At 39.3% G+C, this 22,643-nt stretch overlaps 1 long non-coding RNA gene across 2 annotated transcripts in view; it reads right to left on the bottom strand.

Annotated features, from left to right (window-relative positions):
* Positions 1–698: 698 nt before the first annotated feature.
* The window catches only part of LOC131273145 (uncharacterized), a 49,082-nt gene continuing 27,137 nt past the window's right edge, over positions 699–22,643 (bottom strand). Inside the window, exons 4-6 of one of the 2 annotated variants that reach the window (XR_009180306.1) lie at positions 8,023–8,206; positions 1,527–1,666; positions 699–914 (exon numbers count right to left, since the gene is read on the bottom strand). This is a non-coding gene — a long non-coding RNA (uncharacterized lncRNA). The remainder of the gene's footprint in view (positions 915–1,526; positions 1,667–8,022; positions 8,207–22,643) is intronic. The other variant, XR_009180307.1, reaches the window with a different exon arrangement.

Here is a 22,643-nt window from a genome sequence, read left to right as displayed (position 1 = left end):
TATGATATAATCCCTAATTTACTTTGCTCCCAACAGATAGCCGCTGAAGATTTTGAAGTTCAGAGTAATATAATGAGGCTTTTAGTTTTAAGAAGATGACTTTCACAGCATAGAAACAAAAGAATTTATAAAATGCCAGAAAAGCCCTAATAGCAAAAAGAGAGAGGAAACATAACTCAAGCATCATATTAAAGTTTTGGTGAGAAATTAGTTGGAAAGTAATATTTACACAGCATCTTAATATTCAAATTTAACAATAGGTAAAGGGGAGATATAACTGAAATACATAAAATTGATTTTTGTAATTCCCATGACTATGTAAATTAGCTTCATTCCCTTATATGACATATTCTCCATAAATAGGAGTCCTGTGCTTCTTTGGCTAGGGACTGCATTTTGTCATTCTTGTTCATCATTGTAAACTCATGGCCTGGCAAATACCTATATGAAAACACACTATAAAGAATAATTCATGGACAAATGGTTCAAAGAGTGGCATTAAGCTCCTCATTGTTCTTTGGTTGGTTGATTTTTTTAAAACAAGCATTCCATTTGCTTCAAGGATTCCTGTAGTAAAGGCTTGAACTGAACCAATATTATCCTTGCTTGTATTTGTAAAGAATATTTATATTATTTTAATCTCATAACTGCCAAAATTGCTATGTTGAAGACATTTTTAAAATTCATATTAGGGCCTTTCTCATTAATAATATTGAACGAGTTTGGAACATAGATAGATATAAGAAGACACTGAAAATTCTCATTCAAACCCTTATACAGTCTTAGCTCGCTCCAAAGGCCAGATGACTTTACTCTGTTCCTTTAAAATTGTCATTATTGGGGAAGAGATGTAGTTTAAGTGGTTGAGTGCCTGCTTCCCATGTACAAGTCCAGAGTTCAATCCCTGGTACCTCCTATAAAAGAAAAAAAAGAAAAAAGAAATAAAATAGTTGTTATCACTCACCAGCGATAATTCTCTCAAATATGTGTTTCGAAGGACAATAAGCAATATCAAATTGATCAGTTCAGAGAAACCATTCACAAATTAGAAAATTCAAAGAATATACACCTTTCACATAGGGATCAGTATTGTCCTCTCAGCTTGGTAGCAAGAAATATGGGGGGCATGATTTTTTCCCCATGATACACAATGCATTCCCATTAATAGTGAAGCAGCATAATTGACTGCATTGATGAAGTATGACAATGATTTTTCACATTGTTAGCATCCACTGTTTGGAAACAAGGGTTGGATAAATGTGAACTCTCAAGAGAAAAGTCAGGCAAAGCTTCTGGAATCACTAATAAGTTGTGAGTCACTCAACTCATCTCTAAGTAATAGTCTTAATGTCTTGTGCTGTTGTGATATTATACAAACCCAGAGAGGGGAATGGAAAATTATTAATGGAAAATTATTTCTTGGCTGGGACATAAAACACTTAGAAACATCAAGGTTTAATATGGCAACTGATGCTTTATTGTACCCATATGGCCCAAAGAAATAAATAATTGCCTCTCTAACTCACTTTCTACTGGTAGGTCACGTGTATAGGGGACCTTGTGCAACTTGATGAGTTCAGCTGGGGAACATTTGGCCTTGTTCTCCTAAATTGCTTGTTCTGTTGTCATCATGTTTTGAAGGAAAAGTTTTTTCTTCCTAAATGAACTAAAAACAAAATTGTTGATTTGACCTCACCAACCGACTAGAAAACTTAATGAAAAAACCATACCAAAAAAGGCACATGAACAGGTAATGAAAATACCTGTGACACTCTTCGGGAAGTACATGCTCCCTTGCCTTATCCACATGACACTTGATTTTGGAAGGAGTGGCCACATAAGCACAATGTAAACACACTCTCAGCCATGGCAGATTCGTCCACAGGTAAATAACTGGCCAAAGAAGATGAGTGCATTCCCCTGCATTTCTTACCGCAGAGGGTGGGAGTGGGGCAAAGTTAACCAGTCTCTTCCTGGTGATCAAAGTTGTACGGTATAAAACTAAAAATATGTACACAGCCATATTTTCTGTTCTTTAGAAAAACCAATTTGTAGGGAAAGAGGAGAAAAACGCTGACATGGGGGTGGGCAGGGGATGCGGGTGGAGAGCAGAAAGAGTGCATTCCGGTCCTAACTTCAGTTGTTCCTGAGGGTCAGCTTTAGCCAAGTCCTTGTTGTTCAACCATTTCTTGAAATCTATTATATAACCTAGTATACTTTCAATAAAATCTCCTTTTAATTTAAGGTATTTTTCACTTGGCTTCTTCTAGCCTTCATGAAGGAGTCAATTTCTGTATCAGAAGTGACAAGGAAACTTCAAATGGCCTTTAACTATAAATTTTCATTTCTTGCTCACACTCCATGGTCCAGGTGAACTAAGTGGGGGCCTCTGTTTTTCATCTACTTGCAACCCAAAGAACACTGGCAATAGGTAATGGTTATGCTGTGCCTTCTCCACTCTTTTCACCCTTAGTATCAGTATGTGTTGTTTGCATGCTAAGCACTTTAGCATGAAAACTCAAAAACTTAATTAAACAGTGCTCACTTCAGCAGGACATATACTAAAAGTGGAATGATACAGATAGCAAATGTAATAGCCACATGTAAAAAGATCATTGCTGGGGCAGGGGGAAAAAGGGAGGATGTTGGGTATAGGGGAGTCCCCTTCATTCTATATGTGTCTTTATTGTGACCTAATACTTAAAAAAAGATGTATGGCGGTGGACTTGGCCCAGTGGTTAGGGTGTCCATCTACCACATGGGAGGTCTGTGGTTCAAACCCTGGGCCTCCTCGACCCATGTGGAGCTGGCCCATGCACAGTGCTGATGCGCGCAAGGAGTGCCCTGCCACGCAGGGGTGTCCCCTGTGTAGGGGAGCCCCACGCACAAGGAGTGCACCCCATAAGGAGAGCTGCCCAGCGCAAAAGAAAGTGCAGCCTGCCCAGGAATGGTGCCGCACACATGGAGAGCTGACACAAGATGACGCAACAAAAAGAAACACAGATTTCCATGCCGCTGACAACAGAAGCGGACAAAGAAGATGCCGCAAATAGACACATTAAGCAGACAAACGGGGTGGCGGGGAGGGGAGATAAATAAATAAATAAATAAATCTTAAAAAAAAAAAAAAGATGTAAGACACCGAGGAAGAAATGGAAGTGATTGCCTTGCCACTGCATACAGGGTAACACCTATTACACTGATAAAAGGCAAAACATTTTTAAAAATTTATGATATTTTTCATTTTTTAAATACCCCAATTTATTTTTTACTTTATCTTGTTTTTCTAAATTATTATGTATTTTATTTCTATACTTTAAACCTATCATATCATTACTATTTCATTTTCCTATTAATTGAATTTGGCAATATATTAAGCTTCATTTTTGAAGAAGTTTTGGATCACAAAGGGGTTCAACTATGGCAGGGGAGGAGCATTGGTGTGGGATGTCATCAATGGGGGATGTATGGGTGGGAGGGAATTCTCAGGGCACACAAATAGGTTAGATAGATATGTTTAGATGTTCATTGGGTATTGACTTAGTGGGTAGAGTTTCAGATGACAACTGAGGGAGTGCTGGGTTCCCATCTGGGGGAGCTCTGTTACGTTCCCCAATGGAGCTCCTGAGTTCCTGAGTATGATGGACTTGGACTCAGATGTGACTTCTCTACACATACCTCTTCTGTCGCTTTTACTGAACCTGTGGTTGGTGCTGTGGTTGGTACTGGGGTTGGCGTATGCCCAGGAGACTTGAATCTCTGGACTGTCCATGTGCCAGCTAGGCCCTGAGCCTCAGCAGAGTTGCAACACCTACTCTCTAGTTCATTGGACTTACCCAGGTCAGTTAACAAGGAGGTGAGGATGGTCAACCACCACACCAAGGAACCGAGAGAGTTTACAGCTGCAAGCAGGAGAATCCCATCCATCAGCCATGTGGGATGTAATCTCCCTCTCAATTTAGAGGTGGAGTGGGCCTCACCATCCCAGGGTCCTCAGGATGGAGGAATAAAATATGGATTAGAGTGGACTTACTGGTATTCTACTATAGAATTATTGTGACTCTAGGAATGGAAGAAATTATATCAGGAGTTGCTGAGAGGGAAAAAGAGGTGTGATATGGGGGCATTTTGGGGACTTGGAGTTGTCCTGAATGATATTGCAAGGACAGATGCAGAACATTATATGTCTTGCCATAACCCACTGAATGGAGTGGGAGAGAGTGTAAACTACAACGTAAACTATAATCCATGCTATGTAGCAGTGTTCCAAAATGTATTAATCAAATTCAATGAATGTACCACATTAATGAAAAAAGTTGTTGATGTGGGAGGAGTGGGGTTATGGGGAGTGGAATATTTGGGAACCTTTCATATTTTTTAATGTAACATTTTGTGTGATTTATGTATCTTTATAAAAAGATTTAAAAATTTATTAAACAATTTATTTTCACACTTAACATTGTCATTAGCTTTATTCAACCAAGTATCTGAGCAGAAAAGAACTCACTGCTGAAACTATCTTATTTTCCTAGTTAGTAAACTCTAGCCTGAATGTGACAGCAACATTACACCACAGCTGACCTTGCTGCCTAGGGGCTGAGCCTTCGTAGCCCACAACAAAATGAGCAACACAAGAGATTTCCTGTGTTGTTGATTTCATTTTTGTTTTTGTTCTGAAAAAGCAGTATTTTCTTGTCTCCATTCCACTCAAGATTGCCTCTCCTCATTTCTTGCCGGAAAAGGCGCAGGTAGGTTAGGCAAGGCAGGAAAGATGTCATATATCCAAACTCATAGTTGAGAGGGATATAAATATTGTATTATTCAATAGCTCATATTATGATTTGAATGACTCTGAAAGAATGCAATTATTTTACATGCACTGCAGGAATATTCTCTGCTTGCCCTGGAATCTCTTAAACAGCTTATTAATGACACTTAACGTTTATTCCAAAGATAAATCAATAAAACTTGGGGCACTCCAAGGACTTTTGAGACTAATTCTTCAATTGCTCCAAAATTTCTACATGAAATTTGGGAATTTAATTCTAGGATTTTAGTCTTGGATAAAGGGAAGCTAGATGAAGTTTCAGAGGGAACAAGAAGAGTTAAAATCAAATATAAAAATGCACATTACGTTTGATCCATATAATAAGAATATAAGTTCAGTAACATTGAAGTAGGGGAGTGGTGGTGATCAAAACTATTTCCCGAATATTTCTAGCACGTCACCCTCTAGTCACATGACAGAATTACAACTCCCATTCCCCTTTGTGGTTGGGTAAGTTGTCTCTATTTCTAGCTCATAATGGTAAAGTGAGATTCTGCAGAACATTCTTTCTCTTTGCCACAGTGGTCAGCAGCATTTGAGACGGTGGATGCTCTAGCATCCTGGATTCCACAGTGAAATGGAAAGTAGAACCTCCAGCCAACTCACTTATAGTCTGAGCAAGAAATAAAACTTTGTAGTTAAAGCCATTTGCATTTTTTTTTTTTTACTTCAGCAAAACCGGACTTTCTATATGATGCAGAATTGAAACTGTTATTGGAGACTGGAAGAATGCCAACCCATGTTATTCAGTGGCAAAACATTTGATAAAAAGCTGCCTGTAATAACCTGGAAGGCAATTCAGAATCTTAACGAACCTTTATGTCTTGGGGAAAATGTTGAACAAAGGATGTCAGTAGTAGGTGTTTGTTACACTGGTTGCATTTGACAAAGTATTATTGGAAAAAAAAAAAAAGATAAGCCTAGGAGAAGTCACGAAGAGAATCTAGGATTTCGAAAATATGTAAAGTTGTAAGAGGCAACTTCTTGTTATTCAAGTCAAGAAAAGATAAAACTGAGAGGGCCTTTGAGCCTAGTAGAATTCAGCCTTGAGTTAAGGATCAAATCAAGGCTGTGGTACTTAATTTTGTGTCAAGTTGGCCAGGTTATGCTGTCTTATTGTTTGCTTGAGCTGTTGCTGGCCTGATGGTTCCTTTGAGAGTATTTCGGAGGACCCAGATTTAAATCACTAGATTGCATCCAGCGCTGAGTAAATCTACAATCCACAAAGTCTACAGCATTGCCTTCTGCAATGAGAGACACCTCCCCATCCAATCAGTAGAAGGTCTTTAAGGGAGACCTGTAATTTCAGAAGTCAGAAAGAAGAATTTCTGCCTCTATTTCAGCCTGCCAGCTTCTCCTAGGAAATTCCTTTTATCTTTATCATAGTTCCCAACTTATGTCTTCTCCTGGGAAATTCAAGGTCACCATCAAGTTTCCAACTTGTGGCCCTGCCCAACAGAATTTGGTCTGGCTGATCTCCACAATCACATGAACCAATTCCTCAATTACTAAGATAAATTTCTATATATATTTTTTTCTGGAAAACTCTGACTAATACAAAGGCCATCATACCCATTTGTTAAAACATCTGAATGGAAAAAGGTATTTCAGAGCAAAGGTTAAGCTTGTGATACGCAGTAAATACATCTAAGACAAGTGGGCAAAATATCAGAAAAGAAAGAATAAAGGTGTGTGTCTCCCACTGAAGCCTGATAAACTGAAAGGGCTTACAAATAAGGTGAAAGAAAGGCATGAGATAAAGAAAGCATACAAATATAGCAAATATAAGAAGTATGTCTAGAAAATAACAATTGGCGCCTGGGTTGTCTAGGATCAAATTGATAAGAATCCTAATGTTTTTTGCTGTCGTTGTTGTTTTAAGAAGCTATTGTCCTTTCAGATAAAATAAGAGTTTTGAGTTCTGGCAGAGGGGCAGGGTGAAAACTCACCATACCTTAGAACTCAAGTGAAGCCTAAACTACAAGAGTACATGCAAATGAGCCTCCTTTACAGAGGAGGGTGGGAGTGGCAAACAAGGGTGTGGACAAGGACTCTCACCACCTTTGTCCCTACCTCCTGGCTGTCTTGAAGCTGGCCAGAGGGGACCAGAGTTAGGGGCCTGGAGCTGGGGGAAGCCTGGAGGACATAGAACAGCCGAGCTCTTTGAGGACCCAGAGATAAACGAGGTGCTTGTGTGGATAACGTGGGCACACCGCTGCCTAAGGCTTTTTCTTTTTCTTTTTTTTAATTAGAGAAGTTGTAGATTTACAGAAAAATCCTGTAGAAAATACATAATTCCCATACAACCCCCTATTATTAACACCTTGCATTAGTGTGGGGTACATTTGTGACAACTGATGAAAGAATATTATTTTTGCAATTGTATTATTATCTATAGCCCATGGTTTACGTTAGGGCTCCCTTTGTGTGTTGCTGTTTTTTTTTTTTTTCAATTTATTCTAGTAACATATATATATATATATATAAAACCTAAAGTTTCCCCTGTGCTGCAGGGACAGATGCTTGACAATGGTCCACTGGGTGGCCCACTGGGTGGACTGGGGGAAAGTGTAAACTACAACGTAAACCATTATCCATGTGGTGCAGCAGTGCTCCAAAATGTATTCACCAAATGCAATGAATGTCCCATGATGATGAAAGAGTGGGAGGAGTGGGGTGAGGAAGGTTAGGGGTATGTGGGGACCTCTTATATTTTTTGAATGTAACATTTAAAAAAAAATAAAGAGAGAGAAAAAAATATATACTTAAAGAGGTATAGTGCCAAATATACTATGAGTATGGACTCAAAATGTTTATGTCTAAAACTTAATACTTGGACCCCACAAATCTATGGAGAGTGTGCTGGCTGAGAAAGTTGCTCAGAGTACAAGGAGGGCATGGTGATCAATCTCCATTTTGGATATGTCTATGTTGGATAATGGAAAAAGAAGAATCTAAGAAGGGGTCTGAACAGAGAAGGTCCATGGAGAACAGTGGATGAGGGAACTACTCCAAGGGAAGAGATTAATCGCCACTTCCAAAGTAGAGGGCCTCCCCAACATCACCCTCACAGGAGTTCAGAATTACTCACACTGACGACTACAGACTCTCACATTCTTTTCACTGCCAAATCAGAGTATATATTTTGGTCATCCTGTTTCTATTGGGTATAGGGATGGGGGCATAAAACTTACCTTTTTAATTCATAGGTCTTGGGTCAAGATGAGTCGCGTCCAGACTGTTGCAGATACCATTGGGTATCACCATTTGATATAGGGACCACCTCATATCACCCAGAGATGCTAAACTTTTAGCTTGATGTCATGTCTAGTAGCTTTTTTGGTTTACCTCCCATGGGAAGATATGAAAGTAACTTGCCTGTGGGAGGAGGAAATGAAACAAATAAGAGAGGTGGACCCTGGAGATCTTCAGTGCTGTTTACCAAGTATGATTTGGCTACACAGGCACATGGTAGGATTTCATTTCTTTGCCCTCTTTTGGTTGGGTGAGGCATATAAATAGTCCTGGCCAATGAGTTGGGAGCAAATGTGCCATTTGTGGTTTCAAATTGGAGCATTTAAATATTGGTATGGAACATTCCAGAACTCTCTTTCCTTTTGTGACTGCCAACATTTGAGATGGTGGCTGATCCATCAGCCTGGTTCCCAGTGGGGAAGCAGTGAGGAACAGATCTCTCAGCCTATCTGGAGTAGACATATAAATCTTTGCTGATATCCAAGTAAGTTTTGTTTTGTTGTTATTGCAACATAACAGCCTTCCTGACTGATACAATCTTAAAGATCAAGACCTCATAAAAATATGCTGAGCACTGTGAGTGGATATAAATTTAAACCTTTATAGATTAAGGCACTTAATATTTTCAAGGAATTTACAACCTGGTAAAAGAGCCAGATAGAGTGGTCAGTTCCATGTTTGACTGTACATCAGAATTAACCGTAGAGTTTGTGCGTCCCACCCAAGACCTTCTGATTCAGAGTCTTTGGGCAAGAGGATGATGGTTACAGCTGGAAATTTGTTTATTTTAACAAGCTCAATAAGATATAGCTAGGTTTGGGATCCACTGATCAAGACCAATTATCATCAAATGCTTTTAGCTAAAGAACTCCTTCAAATGGTATCCTTTTGAGAAGCCTGAGATGTAAAACAGTAAACATTAGATATGCCGAGGCTGGTGCAGTGGGATGTCCAGAACCCCAACCTCATGTTCTACTCACCTCTGCAATGAGTCCTACGTCCTACTAAGTAACCGCCAAGAGACTCTGAAGAGCACAGTTTTAAAAATAATGACCTACTGTTAGATATAATGTGATTAGACGAAAATGTAGTCTTTGGGGAATTCAGAAGAAGGTATAATCATAAAGGGCTAAATTCAAGAAGGCTTCATGGAGGAAGAGGCATTTAAGATAAGCTTTAAAAGATTGGTAAGACTTCAACAGATAACAAGGGTGTGGCCTTCTCCTCCATGACTGTTCATTAGTAGAGCTTCGTAATTAGTCACAAGCCACAAGACTCAAGCTCCACAACAGCAGAGACTTGATCTGCTATGCCCACGGTTGTAGCACCAACATGTAGAACAAAAGAATGTTTAATAAATAATTGTTAAATAAAATGATGTCTGCCAAGTATCTTTGGCCTCTAGTGGCTGTTCCTCATCAAAGCTCTACTTTTGGTTGAGTTTGGGATGGAGAATCTATGTAACTGGGCATACTTCAACTTTAAATATAAAAACAGGGCTCTAATTTGCCTTTTTCCATCTTCAACTGGAGGCAACTTCCGTCTTCAACTGGAGGCAAAGTAAATATACACCTTTACTTTAAGCTTTTGATACTTTGTTCAGCATACATTTTTTCATTAATTTTTATTCTTTAAAAAATAACATTACAATGTTTATCTTAATTACTGAGTTTGGGTTTTTTGCTTGTTTTTTGTTTGTTTGCTTGTTTGTTCTGGTGCTTTCTTCAATTTTGTACTTGAGGAGAGTGCCTCACTTGACTTACCCTACTCTTGGCCCTGGAAAGCTACTATCTACATATTTTTGCACTATGTTAAAACCGAACATCCACTAGAAGGTTGGAATCATTTAGACCAATATTAATGTGAAAAGATTTTTACCATTTACATTCCCAGATAAACTATTTATACTCTTCTAAGACCTCAGAACAGAATTCTTGAAATAAGCAGAATAAATAGCCTCCTGTCACTTCCTCCTGCCCCATGATCTTAAGCCCCCTGAGACTCAACAGGGATGGTTTTAAAACATGGGGGGTAGCACTCTAAACCAGTTTTCTCAAAACTAAGAATGCTTAAGAGCTGCTTATGAAGACGGTTGAAAATGCATAAATACAGGGCCCCCCTCCCACTAATTCATAGTTTCATGAATCTGGGATATGGTACCAGATTCTGCAGAAACCCAAGGGATTCTGTTGCAGGTAGTCTATCTATTATGATTTGAGAAAGATTGCCAACTCTTTTCTGTGGTCATCTTAGCCATATTTGAGCACTAATGGAAATCACTTGGCAGTCATGGCATTGAAAGTAATTGACAGCTGATTTTAAGAGGTAAAATGCAATGAATAAGTGATTTGACACAACATAAATTTCTTTCTAATCATGTAAAAATCATGTAAAAATAAAAACAATAAAAATTTTAAAAAATTCAAAAAGACAAAACATGGTTTCTAAGGTCACCCTGGGAAACTGCATTTGGGAAATGGATCAGCTAAGAAAGATAGTATGAAGGTTTACACAAGAGGGCTTTGTATGGGCCAGGCCTACAAATGGCATACATCACTTCCACCCGAATTCCATGGGTCACATGAGCACAGGGAGCTGCAATGGAGGCTGAGAAATATAGTCTCTGGTTGGATAGCTTCTTCCCAGGAAAGACTTTACTGTAGAAAAGGGAGCCCACATCATCAGTGCTACATAAATCTATAATGGAGAATGGGGCTCAAGCTAGGGCTGTGATGACTGGGGAAAAGAGAGGATCCAGAGCGAAATATTCGCCCCAATGAGCAACTTCCATCAATCACCAACTTAGCCAGAATTAGCCTGTGACGATAGGCTAATTCAAAGTTTATAAGATTAGTTTTCTTTCAGGCCACACTGAAATTTGGAATACCTTGCAACTGAAATGAACCACGGGCTTTAAATCTGACAGCAGGAAGAGAATGCAAAGTAACATAGTTCAAATAGAGTGTTAATACAGTTAACTCATGGATGAGGCATCTGAGGCCAAGGAGGTTAAGTGACTAGGCTAAGAACTCACTACTAATGAGGAGTAGACAGGAAACTAAAACACATGTCTCCTTGCAATGTTCTTTCCAATACGTCATTTAAACTTAGGGGGATTTTTATTAGGTGTTCACGGGCTAGAGATGGAAAGGGGAGTGAGTTAGAGACAGAAGAGGAGAATATTAGAAAATATCATTTCAGTTTCCCTGCCCTCTGACATAAACACTTCGCGGCTTTTAGGACCCCATTTTCACAGTAGGAGAGCTCAGTTTCTAGGGCAGTGAACTGGCATCCACTTCTCCAGCCAAGAACATGAGTCAGCCCAGAGCAGTGAGCATCATGGGCCAAGAATGCATTATGAGCCAGCTATTCGTGTCTTTACTCTGAGTTTGCAGGTGGATCAGCAAAGTTTTCAAAAGAGGAAAGAACCTCGAGTTTGGCAGGCAAAATCTGTAGAGATTAATGGCCCTTTTAGACTTGGACCTAATTAATTGATAAAATGATGAATGTGGCTGAGTGCTGTGGTTTGCTGCTCCAAGGCTCCCAGATTCCACAGCAAGGTGCTCTTCATCCAGTCATCCAACAAAGTCACCCCAGTGGAGGGCATATTATCCTTTTCTCCCCAATTCATAAGGACTGTAGAATATGTGCCATTGAACATCTCAGAATCAAAAAGGAGTCTCTCATTGGAATCCAGAGCTTCCTATACCCAGAGTAGTCTGAGGAAATGAGAAATCAGCAGCTTGGCCTAGGGGTGACATGATGCATCTCAACAGGGGAAACACTTGAATCCCTGAGCTCCCAAAAGGCCAGATGTGCCTATCTTTAATACTTAGTCAGGAGAACTGTCTTAAGTATCAACTCTCCCCAAACTAGTTTGATAATTTACTTGACACCCGTGGACTTCAACTTTTTTTACCTTATAAAAGAGTACATGGGGATAGGTTGTGTAGCTGGGGCATTTCTTTTTCTTGTCTGACTTTTTGTAGTTTTTGTTCTAATTGTAATATAATTGATGGAGTGAAGCTGCAGAGAAGACAGAAGAGAGAGAATCCAATATGTTAAGCAGGGAAAGGGAAATGTCCTCCACTGAAATGGATAGGCAGAAGGAAGACAGAGGCAGAAGCAGATGAAAAGAAGATGGGCTTGTTGGGGTGGAGATTGAAGGAAGCTGAGCATATCATTTCTCAACAGCCACAGTGTCCTCCAAGACATGAAGAGTAAGGTTTCTGGGGGAGGTGAGGGCTGGATGCTTGAGGAGACTTATAAATGTGCAAAAAATTGTTATGAGAACAACTCAAAGAAAATAAGTTTGTTCATTTGTCCCAAGGAAGTTCACGAGGAGCACATAAAAGGTTTTCCAGGTAACACAAATTCATATATGAATTTTTAGAGCACAAATCCATAAAGTTGAAAACTTTTCGCCAGCAGATCTCAGCCTCCAATTTTAGGTACATAGAATGTGGGCCTTCTGATGCTTCAGGAATGGAGTTTTGCTGAGTGATTGAAGTAAAATGATATTGTTGATACCATTAATATTGCAAGTAACATGTTTACTCCATGCCAGGCTCTGTGCTAAGTGCTTTACATTCATTATCTCATTTAATCTTTACAGTGAGTCTATGTATTATGTTCTTATTAACCATCTTCATTTCATATGTAAGGAAACTGAAGCTCAGAGATAAAATAATTTATTTAGAATAATACACCTAGTATGTTGCAAAGCCAGGATTTGTATTTGGCATATTGGTTTACAAAACACATGCTTTTTTTTTCTTTAAAGAAATTGTAAAAATATCATGGAGAAAGTATAGTGTTCTCATATACCATATCTACCATATCCACAGTTTTCCTTAATATTAACCTTTTGTTACAATTGATGAACCAATAGTAATATATATATATCATTGACTATAGTCCATAGTTTACATTAGGGTTCATCATTTGTGTTTATAAATTTCCTGTTAGCCATGTTTAAATATACAATTCAGTGGTGTTAATTACATTTACAAAAAACACACACTCTTAACCTCTATATTGTTGTGTAGTGTAGGTCAAGGAACTTGAAGTCTTTGGTAAAACAATGGTTGGATTGACAGGAAAAGTGCCTAGACTTGATTGGAGAATTTATAGTTTTAAATAACAAGTCAAGGGCCCAGAAATCTGGAAGAGGCTGAAGAGACGTGTGATGTGGATAAAAGTAGCAGGAAGTACAGAAGTTTGTGATCAGAGAGTGTGCCTAAGTTTCAGCAGAAGAGTGGTTTTGGATGCTGCTTAAGTCCAGGGATCTGGGTGACTGAAATAAAGAGAAGATGAAGTTCACTGGGAGTTAGTGAATACAGTGAAAATTGGACATCATGTGGATAATGTGCTAACCCAGAATGATAATGGGAAATGAGGAGGAAAGGAAGACCACACATCAAATATTAAAGTCTTTCATTATTGCTGGGAAGTATCTTAGTTTTGTGTGCTTGGACAAATTATTCTATTTCAGTCTTGGATTACTCATCTAAGAAAAGAGGAATTATGTCTATATCACATATTTGTTTGGAGGATGTAAAAATTATTTATAGTTTTGTAACAAACCACTCTGAACTTATAAGCACAAAACAACAATTATTTATTTGTTCACAATTCTGTGGGTTTACAATGTTGGTTGGACTCAGCTGGACAGTTCTTTCTCTCCACATAGTATTTTCAGCTGGGCTAACTCATATGTCATTAGTTGGTGAGTGAGTCAACTGGTGGCTGATGGGCTATTCCCAGATGACCCCACCAACATATCGGGGACTTCAGCTTTGATAGCTGGAATGACTGAGACAGTTGGGCGTTTCTTTCCACATGATCTTTCCATCTATGTAGTATCTCATCCTTAAAGAGGCTAGAGTTGACTTGTTCACACAGTGGCAGTGTACCAAGAGAACAAGAAGAAGGTTCAAGGCTTCTTAAGGCCTTGCTCAGAAGTCAAGTGTCAAACTTTTGCAGCTTTCTATTGGTTAACAAAAGTCACAAAGCAAATCCAGATTCAAAGGGTAAAGAAATAGATTTTATTTCTGCATGGCAGGAACTGCACAGAATTTTCAGCTGCTTTCTAATCCAGCACATGCTTTCCACGGGTCACAATTATGTACAATTCTCCCCCATGCAAAATATTTTCACCCCTGCCTTGACCTTTATATTAGTCTGTCAAAGGGGTGCTGATACAAAATAAAAGAAATTGGTTGGTTTTATAAAGGGTATTTATTTGGGGTAGGAGCTTACAGATACCAGGCCATAAAGCATAAATTACTTCCCTCACCAAAGTCTATTTGGAGCAAGATGGCTGCTGACGTCTGCAAGCGTTCAGGCTTCCTGGGTTCCTGCGTTCCTGGAGCTTGCTTTTCTCTAGGATCAAGGTTCCTTCCTTCTTGGTGCTGGCTTTTCTTTCCTCTTTGTGCTGACTTCCCAGGGTTCTAGCTTAAGTCCTCAGCATCAAACTCCAATATCAAAACTCCAACATCAGAAACCTTTAACTCTTTCTTTGCCATGCCTTTTATTTGCCCGCCCTAATCATAATTCAATCATGCCCAGGTACAGATCAGATTACAAGCATAATCTAATATCTATTTTTGGAATTCATAACCATATCAAACTGCTATAACCTTCAAAATTTTCATCCCATAATGGCATCAGGCCCAAAGTCCCTCACATGATAAGATCAACTCTGCTTTTAGAGTCCCAGGAAAATCTCGGTCCCTTTTAGTCCCAGGCGTTACCAATACAGCTTTCTTTAAAACTATGTGGGTTTCTTATAAATCTCTTTCCTATTTAGGCAATGCTCCAAAAGCCAAATACACAATTCTTGTTTTTTTTTTTATTTTATTTTGTCTTTATTCATTTTTTTAAAATATTACATTAAAAAAATGAGGTCCCAATACACCCCCCACCCCCCTCACCCCACTACTCCCCGCATAGCAACATTCTCCTCCATCATCATGAGACATTCATTGCATTTGGTGAATACATCTCTGAGCATTGCTGCACTTCATGGTCAATGGTCCACATCATAGCCCATACTCTTCCATGTTCCATCCAGTGGGCCATGGGAGGACCTACAATGTCCGGTAATTTTCCCTGCAGCACCACCCAGGACAACTCTAAGTCCAAAAACGCCTCCACATCTCATCTCTTCCTCCCATTCCCCACACCCAGCAGCCACCAATGCCACATTTTCTTCAATTACTAATCACAATAGTTCATGAATAGAATATCAGTAACTCCACTCTAATCCATATTCTATTCCTCCATCCTGTAGACCTTGGATTGGTTGTGTCCATTCCACATCTATGTCAACAGGGGGTTTAGATTCCACATGGATGCTGGGTGCAATCCTCCTGCTTTCAGTTGTAGGCACTCTTGGCTCCACGGTGTGGTGGTTGACCTTCTTCAACTCCATGTTAGCTGAGTGGGGTAAGTCCAATAATTCAGAGTGTAGGAGCTGAAGTCTGTTGAGGCTCAGGGCTGGCTATCATATGGACAGTCCAGAGATTCAGATCCCCTGGGTATATATTAAACCCCAGCACCAACTACAATTCTGGTAAAGTAACGTAAAGTAACAGGAAAGGCTTGTGAAAAGAGATTACATCTGAGTCCAGCTCCATCACCCAGAAACACCAACTCCAAAGAAGGGCCAACTAACATGGCACTGAACTCCATCTGCCATGACCATAAACCTGTGGGTCTCTGTAGCCCTCAGAAGAACCAATACCTGGGGTTATATCTACTTTATCTGTCTCTGGGACTCTGCTCAGGTGTGCATAAGGGCAACCCCTCTGATAACCTCCCAGCTCTTTTTTAGAGACTCATAGCCGTATAAACTCATTTGTCCTTTCCATTTCCCCCTTGATTCAGGTCAAAAAGCATTTTTAACTCCTGGTATTATATGTAGACAGAGATATTCTGCTGGTCCGAGTTGAACCTTTAATTCAAGGTCATTTTCTAGTTACATCATCGGCTGGTACTTGGTAGTAATTCCTCAGCACCAGGGAGGCTCATCCCGGGGAGTCATGTCCCATGCTGGGGGGAAGGCAACGAATTTACATGCTGAGTTTGGCTTTGAGACTGGCCACATTTCAACATGGAGGCTCTCAGCAGGTAACTCTTAGGCCCACTGCAGCTCTAGGCCTTGTTTTTATTTCAGTTGCACAGGCTCACAAGCATAGTCATTAGTATCAGGGGCTCATTGTTGGACCTTCTTTCTTTTTTGGTCTTTGTCATTGCACTTGGGGGATTGTTGCTGTTCCTTTAGGGACTGTGATAGAGCTCCCCTGGCTAGGAACTCAGCACTCCCTCAGTTGTTGTTTTTAGTTGTTTCCACTATGAAAATACCCAAACATTTTTATGTACCCAGGATATATGCCCTGTAGAACTCCCTGCCAACCATGTGTTCCCTGTCAATAACTTCCCACACCAGTATTCCTCCACTGCCATTGTTGAACCTCACTGTGATCCAAAACTTCCTGAAAAGTGAAGCCCAATATATTGCCAGGTTCCCTTAATAGTAAAATGAAATATAGCGATGAGTTTAAAGGTTAGATATAGAATACATATTAATTTGGAAAAATTCTACATTCTATCTTTTTCTCTTCTTTTTTCTAAAATTCTTGTTTTTACAGACCTCTCTCTGCCTAGGACAGGTTTTACAGCTGAGGAAAATGCCTTAAGATATTTAGAAGCCCTTGTGTTGAACTGAAGGGGATCTCCTCAACATTAAATATTTTTAAGGTCTTAACAAAGGAACTTACAGTCACACCTTTGGGTTTATCTTTACCTTGAAGTTATTTCTTACTTTGAGAATCTTTGTCCCACTGGGGATACTAGGGATGAAAACCAGATTTATTTTCCAATCCAGCAAATACTGGGTCTTCTATAATTCTTCTAAATTCTGCTTGCAAACTGCACACTTCTCTCTTTAGCTCATCTGTCTCTTCCTGAACCATATGTAGCTAAAAGAGTCAATTGACCCTTTAACATTCTTCATGAAAACTTCTGTTCCTAGACCCCCGAGTTACTTAAGTACACTTTCCAGCTTCCAATTTACCCCAGGAGACATTCTTCCCAATTGTTTCACCACTACATAATGCAGATTGCTAAATAACAATTTCCTTGCTGCATTTCTTGTCCCTGCCCATCACCCAGTCTGAAAGCCAGTACCACATGTTTTAGCTTTTTTGTTTCAGTAGCATTCCACTTCTAGGTACTATTGTCTGCATCGGCTTTTCCTTGCTGGATAACAAACCACCCCAAAATTTGGTGTCTTAAAACAGCAACCACTTATTTTCTCACAATTCTATGTGTTTACAATTTAGGCTAAGCTCAGCTAAGCAGTTCTGCTACATGTGTGGTCAACTGGACTTACGCAATTTCTAGTCAGTTGGCAGGTCATCTGGGGGCCAGCTTGTTATGGATGGCTTTAATAACATGCCTGGGACATCAGTTAGAATTGTTAAAACAGCTGGCTGATATGGGGTTTCTTATCAACAAGAAGGCTAAACTTGTAGTTGTTTAAATGTGGCAGTGTTGACGCAGCAAATAGACACCAAGAACAGACAACCAGGGGAGGGGGGAAATTAAAATAAATAAATAAATCTTTTAAAAAAAAAAAAAAAAAAAATGTGGCAGTGTTTTAAGAGGGCCAGAGTGGAAGGTGAAAGTCCTCTTGAGACATTTCTTGGAAGTCACTCTAATCTGCCACATATATTGATCAAAGGCAGTAATAAGGACAGCCCAGTTTCAAGATATGGAGAAATAGTTTCCACCTCTACATGGGAGGGATTGCAAAGATTTTGTACCTATTTTTAATCCATCACAGAAAACCAAATGAGATAATGGTTATGGAGGTTCTTTATAAACAGCTCCAGGTATAGGCCAAATGGAAAGTGGTGGTATCATTATTATCATCAAAATAATTTGTGTGATTGTTAATATAGTATTATTTCTATAAATGCCAAGAAAAAATGCTTTAATTCTATGTCTAGCCACAATTTGAATTACCTATATATAGGCTCTTCTTGAGGAATGAATCTAATATCCTCACTGGAAAACATGGGCTAAAACTCCTTCAGGTATGTGTTCTACAGGTAAGATACTGATTATTTTAATTATTTCTCATACAAATTTCAGCTAGTTAGTTCTCACACGACTATACCATCCTTCTCAACTGAACTTTTTCCCCACAACACACAAAATGTTAACAAGATGTTAACACAATGTTAAGGTATCTGATCAGGAACAGATTCATCCATCCAACATTGAACACTGAGCACTTTGAGAAGAGGGATTTCTGTGACTAGGAATGCCAATACAAAGATGACGAAGATGTCATCTATTCTCCCAGACTGGTGGAAAAGATCAGAGAAAAACTCAGGTAGTCACTTATTTCTTCATATTATACCCTTTGGAAAACATTTCTCCTGCTTGGACCCTAACCCAACTCAGCTGCCTGTTTCCAAGGAACCTTAGGTGAAGGATCAGTTGTTTGAACTATGGAAAAAAATCAGAACAGGACTTCATGGTGGTGATATGCCACTCCCTTAGGACATTCTGACAAAATCTGTTTCCAGTGCTACATCCTCAGACTTTTACCACTGAAGCCAAGTACACAATAAAAGCATCCATCAAATGCAATGAATGTACCATACTAATAAAAGAAGTCAATGTGGGAAGAGTGGGGACTGTATGGAGTGGGGTATATGGGAACCTCTTATATTTTTAATTGTAACGTTTTGTGTGATTTATGAATCTTTAAAAAGAAAAGATAATAAAGTAACAGGATATTCGATTCTCCAGAATTTATAGGTAGAAAGGGCATTGTGGGATCATTGTCTTTTGCTTGTGACCCTCGTATCTCTGCAAGGATGTGAATGTGAAGATGGCTGCTTCATGAGACAGATTACAAATCTGATCAAGCTGGATGGTAGGTCTACATGTGTTTGTCTTATTATTTTCTACAATTTTCCAAGTACTGAAAATAGTTCTTTGTTTAAAAAAGCCTTCGAGGATAGTACAGAGAGTCCAGTTGAAAGAGATGTCACAGAAGCAATTAAAGAAAACTGAGGCAATGAAAAGGCATTTAAGAGAGAGATATGAACAGATATTTTGTAGGCAGAGGTATGAGCATGGAGGAATCCAGGTGAATGGCCTCCATGAGGATAGGAAAGGAAACAGAAAGGCTTATTGGGGAAACAACAAGTAGTCTAGTTTGGGTGGAGTTCAGAACATGCAAGTTTAGGCAGTCACAAACAGGAATAATAGCATCAATAACAGTGAGACCATTTTTTGGTTCATCATTATTGCCACTCTAATATGCCCAAAAGTGATTTAAAAGTTAAATATGGGTTTGTATTAGCGAATTGTTTATACAGTTTAAAAACGGTATTTTTAATTTCCCTACCTTAAAACCGTTTTTCCCTCAATCTTTCCCATTCCACTTGCAGAAGCCAAAATATAAGAATCATCCTAGGTGCCTCTCTTTCTCTCACTCCTCCCTTCCACATATATTTCATCAGCCAGACTTGTTACCTCTATGCCTAAAACCAAATAGTCTTCACAATCTCTTAGACCAGGGGTTGGCAACTTTTTCTGTTAAGGTCCACATCTGGCTGCTGGGCCAGAGTTTGCTAATCCCTGTCCTAGACCAAGACTTCATTGTTTCTCACCTTTATTACATGTGTACCCTCTTAAAGTAGTGCCTTGGATTCTAAATTTGTTGTCCTCTAGCCCATTACCCTCATAGTACCTAGAGTGATCCTTTTAAAACAAAAATCAAATTATCCTGCTTAAAATCCTAAAATGGGCTTGTCTCTTCTCAGCTTCATGAGACGCCAATAGCAAAAGAACGTATGCGAGGCCCTAGTGCACAGATGAGGATGTGACAGGTTTGGAGTGACAAGCAGCCCTGGAGCCAGTAGAAGAGTCAAATGGAAACTCAGAGGAGTAGAAGGAAGCCAACACATTTAAAAACTTAATAGATGGACCGAAAAAAGATGGCAGCAACAGACCATGGTACAACTTGCAGTCTGTCTGCCAGTCTCCATAGCAACCCCTTGCTCCACAAGTTCCACCCAAGAATTCTCAGAACATCAGGAATAAGCTTTCTTGCCAATTTTCTCCCTGTAGTGACTGCCCATGCCACCTTCTTAAGGGTGATGCTAACTACTTCTCTGTAGTAAAATTTCCTGTGACACTCTCCTTCCTCTACTTCCCTATACCCCCGTCACATATAGGAAAGCAGTATTAACATTTTTTATACTGCATGTTCTATTGTATTTCTAAAATTGTTTACATGGTAAAATAAAAATATGCTCTTGACATATTTTTTAAAATTCTAAAATAGATTTTATTGTAGTTAGAAGAAAAATAATCTCCTGGCCTCTAAAGTGACCCATGATTTGGCCTAGACTTTCCACTCCCACCTCATTTCCTACCATTCTCATTTCTACTAGCTACGTACCAGCTATACCTTCTATTCATCTCGTCTTTGAACTGCCCAATCTCTGACTCAGGCCTTAGTCCATATAGTTCCTTCTACTTTAATGGCCTTCTCTGGGCAGTTTCCACCTTATCATTTATATCAAATATCACCTACTCAGAAAAATCTTTCCTGATCAACTTGGCAAAAATACTCCTTTGCATCCCCACCCTTTCCAATCACTCTTTGATCAATTAGCCTGGAGACTTTCTTCACATCACTTACCACAGTCTGGATCATTTCATTCATTTATTTGTTTACATATTAAGGTCTCCTCCATGTCTGTAAACTCCATGAGGGAAATAATTTTGATTCCTTTGTTGGTATATCTGTAGAAGAGTGCTGGCAAGTAACAGTACTCAGAAAATATCTGTTGAATGAATGAATGAATAAATGAATGATAGATATCCAATGGTTTGAGGATGAAGTTCAATGCCAAAGGCCCTCTCTCTATCCTCTTGATTCTTCCACTCTTCCATCAACAAGTGCCTGCAACCCTTCTTAAAGATATGTGGAGTTATATTGGACACAGTGAAACTTTGGTCAGGAAAAAAAATCCATGCTAATAATTTAGCTGTCTAATTGATGTTTCCCTTCCCAGTATCAGTATTATTATATCTTAATTCAGTTAAGGGATGATTCTAACTGACCAAGGTCAAACACTGGGTCGAGTAACAGTGGAGATATTTTTTGGTCCTGTGGACCTTTGAGAATCATGCAAAGTCCAACATGCATGGGGCCAGGACCATGACATCTGGAGTCAGAAAAGCTGGGGTGAAACCCTAGTCTGCCATTTACTGATGTGTGACCTCAGACAAACTACTGAGCCTCTCATGAGCCATGTCACCACTTATAAAGTGGGATAAAGAAAGAACTCCACAGATTGCTGTAAGAATTAATGCAGTTCTGTATGTAAAAGGGCTTAGTAAGTGCAAAAATGCTGTCCAATCTTAGTTGCTGTTAAAATCATGTTTTCTTTGCCTAAATGGTCTCTGCTGTGCAAATCCCATACAAGGTATGACTCATTTTGTCTTTTGAACAGAACTGGATCTTTGTGGTTTTTAATGTGAGTTTAATGTGTTTGCAATTTAACAGAAGCCTTCAATTAATAAGGAGCTTAACACAAAGGAATAAATGCTATGGTGGGAATTTCAGGTACCACCCAAAGTGGGTATGGGTGGGTGACTTTAAAAGTAGCACTGGCTTTGGAAGTAAGCGTGGCTCTAAATTCTAGTTCTGACATTTATTAGCTGAATGACCTTGGAGAAGTTACTTAGACTCTGAGTTTCAAGTAACTAATGTGTAGAGGGAAGATAATAACTCCTACTTCAGAGATCTGTTGAAAAGATAAAATGAGAAAATATGGGCAAAAATACTTGGCACTTTGCCCAGCTCATAGGAGGAACTGAGAAATTGTGTTCTATTTGCCATAATTTATATCAGGTAGCATAGCAACTGCTGCTTCTATTCTGGAGGAAAGAGAGTCTGAAAGAGAGTGCCCTTCAAGGATCTGTGAGTTCAAATGGGCTGAGGAAGGATTTGGAAGGAAAGATCAGGGCCATGAAGTGTTTCCTATGGTGGTAGAGTCACAGAGGGTAGGGTAGCTGCTAGTTGGGTTGCTAATGTGAGGATCTGGAGTCTAAGGAATAGAGGGGAGATGGACCTAGTAAAGTGGGACCAACGACAAATTGTCCATTTCTCAGATGTCCCCAAGGGTGTGCTTTTGTGCAAGCTATTTTTTCACCTTAACCAGAACAAGTTGGAAGAGCTCTTGTTCATCCTAATTCAACATTTACTGACTTACATCTACCTTTGAAGTTAGGTGTACCTCTGTGGTGAGAGGAAGTTTGCTAAACCCAGGCCTCATTCAGGCATGAACTCTACCTAAATATGTGGGATAGGAATATGCTAGGTGAAGGCATACACACTGCATGGTAAGGTATAGGCTTTGTGCCAGACTTGATGTTCCAAATTTGCTCAGCCAATTGCTTTTAATTCAGCTGCTAATTAGTGGGAAATTATTTCTAATTTAGGGAACTCTGTGTCTTTGTG

Source organism: Dasypus novemcinctus, chromosome 13, assembly GCF_030445035.2.
Source record: "Dasypus novemcinctus isolate mDasNov1 chromosome 13, mDasNov1.1.hap2, whole genome shotgun sequence".
Taxonomy (NCBI): Eukaryota; Metazoa; Chordata; class Mammalia; order Cingulata; family Dasypodidae; genus Dasypus; species Dasypus novemcinctus.
This window is presented reverse-complemented; position numbering and strand designations above follow the sequence as displayed.